General features: G+C 41.0%; 1 non-coding gene across 1 annotated transcript; it reads right to left on the minus strand.

Moving 5' to 3' along the window:
* Positions 1-220: 220 nt before the first annotated feature.
* Positions 221-327, minus strand: LOC121157525. Its single transcript, XR_005884047.1, has one exon. It is a non-coding gene; the product is annotated as a U6 spliceosomal RNA (small nuclear RNA).
* Between the last annotated feature and the right edge of the window lie 3,673 nt (positions 328-4,000).

Consider the following 4,000-nt stretch of genomic DNA (forward strand, 5'->3'; position numbering starts at 1 on the left):
GCATGATCAATTATTAACTCCATCTCTAGTGCCTCTACTTTTCCAGGAGAATGAAGGATGGAGCTGAAAGCTTCCATTTTTATTTTTTACTTTACCCAAGAGGCAGGAGAAAAGAGAGAGAGGGAGCGCAAAAGAGAGATAGGAGACAGAAAAGAGAGATTAGCAGCTCTCATCTACTGTCACTAAGGCAAGAAACCTGGACCCAATTCCAGCTTTCTCCAGATGCGTGGCAGGAACCCCTCAGTTGGGTGTCATCCTTGCGCAGGGGCCATGCTAATCTTCTCTGTATCGTTCCAATTTTAGTATATGTGCTGCCAAAGCAAGCACAGGAACCCCTCAGTTGGACAATCTCCACTGCTTCCAAGGGTCTTTATTATTGGGAAACTGGAATCAGGAGCCGAACTTGGAAACAAACCCAGGCAATCAAATATGAAATGCTAAAACTGCTAAGCTAAACACCTGCCTCCATTCCAAGCATCTAATCACAGCTTTGTGGTGTCCTGCCCCAACGCAGAAGTTCACAGTGAGACCCCTTGTTAGAATAGAAGATGTTCTGCTCTCTCAGGAGACCCAGGAGATCGATGTCAAGAACCACAGCTGAGGATGAGCCCAGCACCCCAGGAATGACCACGGCTTTTAGGAACACTGTGCCAGGAGCTGCTCCAGTGCCGTGGTTGTTACATGGGATGTTTCTTTCGGGAAGGCCTTCTTGTGCTTACACCTGTTCACTAACAAACCATCTGTTCCTGGCAGGTACTGCACAGGATGCTGGAGCCACAGTGTGCAGGGAACTTTTTAATACCCTCAATCGAGCCTTTGTACCACACAGTATTATGATTTCTTTCTTTAATATTCTAATACCACGTATTCTCAAGAATCTATGAGCCAATTTAATAGATTATTGAACTTTTATTTATGATTTAACTTCCCTTTTTTTAAACCAAAGTAATATCTACTGTAGTGCAGTTGATGCTTTTCTTCTGAAGGTCAGACATTTGAGTCTACAAGAATAAACTGGTGACAGGCAGGTGAACACATGAACACCTGTAACAAATGAATTGGTCATTTTTTAAAAAATAGAAACTGATTTATTAAATTATCAAAAATTACACAGCCAGAAGTAAATGGACATATTTTACATGGCAAAAGATGCATTTTGCAACTTCAACATTATATTTAATATTATTTAAAATTATTTTATGAAGTTGCATAGGAGGAATAAATTATAGTGTTCTATAGCACAGCATGATAGATATCTGAACAATTTATTGCTATTTAACAATAACTGAAAGAAAGGGTTTTCAGTGTGGCCAGCACAGGGAAATGATAAATATTCAAGATAATGGAAATGCTAAGAGATTATGAATATTTTAAAAGTAGTTCTAAGAGTAATTATCTGCTTTTTAAATATCAAAATTTAATTTAATTTTAATTATAAACTGACACATAAAATTGTGTCGCTGTCCTGCAGCGATGGACTTGTTGCACGGAGCCAATAATAACACGGGTGGACCCCGACTGATGGTCAATAGCCGAAGTTAATTAGTGGCATCAGACTTTTTTTATTATTATTATTAATTACATTGCATTATGTGACACAGTTTCATAGGCTCTGTGATTCCCCTCGCCCATTCCCAAACCCTCCCCCAATGGTGGATTCCTCCACCTCGTTGCAGTATTATGTTTCAAATTCAGTTGAGATTCTCTCATTGCAAGCATATACCAAGCATTGAGTCCAGCATCTTATTGACCAGATAAATTCAACACTTTCTTGGGGAGACCATCTCTGGTCTGAAGGTAGAGCTGGCAGAGTATCATTCTGATCAATTAAAAGCCCCAATATAACATCAGCAACAATTTACAACATTATGGAATTAATTGACATGGTATTGAGTAACCAATATGTGAAAAAATGCAAGTTCTTTACCATATCCTGTGACTACTTCATTGACATTTCAATTTTAGTTTATATACAACTGGCTTCTATACACCTTAAAATGGCTATAGGTTACTATTCAGCTGTCTTGAGTCTATTTTCATTTTAGTATTTAGCAGTTTATAGTGTTGAAGCATAATTTTGCTGAAACTGGCAGCAAAATTTCGGATGGTCTGAACTGGCTTAGATATAACTCTAACAAGGCATATGTCAACAATTGAGGTGCAGAACAGTTTTAGGAGGGGTGTGCAGAGAAGTCTTCAATACCCCAGTGAGGAGTAACTAATCTGTGTGTCCTACCTAGTAAGGTATAAGTGAATCCATGCTGACCATTTCCTGTCTGATTCTAAGCTTTCCTTGTTGTTCTCTGTTGATCTATTCTAGGTTTTTGTTGTTTGTTTTGAGGGGTTTCTGGAGCGATCCTGATGGTCATTGCAAGAGAGGGTGGGGATCCAAAGTTGGAACCAAGCAAGGACCAGAGAAAGGTCCCCTCCCTAGTCCCGAAGGAAGTGTACTGTTCTCCTGTTTCTGCAGACTGCTCCTGGCTCCTGGTTGTCGATCCAATGACCCTGGATCCTGCGAGGAAGGATTTGGATAGCGGCATCAGACTTTATACACTGAGGGTCATATGGGATAAGGGAGGAAGTATGGAGCTCATCAACAAAACCCATCAACTGTTTCTATACTTTTGTTTGGAACTCCTTTTGTTTTGTATATCCCACCAAGCCGCTGCCCACTCAACTGTTCTCATACAAATGATATACAATCAGTTATATAAAAGGTATCCATTCTGTTGTTAGCATACAAATACTATCCAATCAATTGTAATCCTGTGCTCGTTGACCTTAGGTTCACAATGTCCTCCTACAAAATTGTACATATTTACGGGTTATCCTATGATGTTTTACTACACACAAACATTGCACAAAATTCAAATTAGGACAAACACAGGTTCCACTTCAAATGTTCAATAGATTAATCATAGTAACAACAAACAAAGTTTTTAAAAATAGAACTTGAGGGCCTGGGGTGGTGGTGTAGCAGCCCCATCCTCCGCCTGTTACACCAGGATCCCAGTTCCAGGATACCAGTTGTAGTCCTGGCTGCTCCATTTTCTGTTCAGCTCCCTGCTAATGCCCTAGGAAAGCAGCAGAGATGACCCAAGGCCTTGGGTCCTTGCACACAGATGGCGGACCTGAAAGAAGCTCCTGGCTTCAGACCAATCCAGCTCTGGCTGTTGTGGCCATTTGGGGTATGAACCAGTGGATGGAAGATCATTCTGTTTCAAACTCTCTCTTTGTAACTCTGACTTTCAAGTAAAATAAATAAGTCTTTCAAAGTTCTGTATGGACACCGGTTCACATCCTGGCTTCTCCACTTCCCATCCAGCTCCCTGCTTGTGGCCTGGGAAAGCTGGAGAGGTTGGCCCAAAGTTTTGGGACTCTGTACCTCCATGGGAGACCTGGAAGAGCTCCTGGCTTTGTACTGACTTTTCAACGGCTTCAGATTGGCTTAGCACTGGCAGTTGCGACCATTTCTGGAGTGAACCGTGAATGGAAGATCTTTGTCTCTCCTTCTGTCTATAAATCTGACTTTCCAGCAAAAATAAAGAAATCTTAAATAAAATAAAATAAAAAGCTTACATCTCTGAGCTGACTGGATCCGTTTCCCTGTGTTTCTGATAACATGCGGCCTTTGATGCTGTGTGATTTTATAACCATAACATCACCTTCTGATGTGCGCAAGGTGAGAATTTCTTCTTGTTGTTCCTGCTTGGCCAGCGGCACACACCACACTCCACCAACCTCTATTAAGATAAATCATAATTTACATAAAGCAAAGTTAGTGTTTACATTGGCATGGCTTGGCAATGCCCTTTCCAAGTGTGACTGGAGGTTATTTTTCCTTTCCTGTCTAGGATTTTTATTTCTTGGAGTTAATCATGACTTGGTTCTGTTTGACTTGTTCCTGTATCACCATGAATGCAAGGGGAATGCATGAGGGGATTGTAATCTCATTTCCCAGCTTGCACAGCCTGGACTCACCCTTGCCCTGTACCCTGCC

Source organism: Ochotona curzoniae, unplaced genomic scaffold (genome assembly GCF_017591425.1).
Source record: "Ochotona curzoniae isolate NIBS_2020 unplaced genomic scaffold, NIBS_Ocur_1.0 contig_3520, whole genome shotgun sequence".
In the NCBI taxonomy this organism is placed as follows: domain Eukaryota; kingdom Metazoa; phylum Chordata; class Mammalia; order Lagomorpha; family Ochotonidae; genus Ochotona; species Ochotona curzoniae.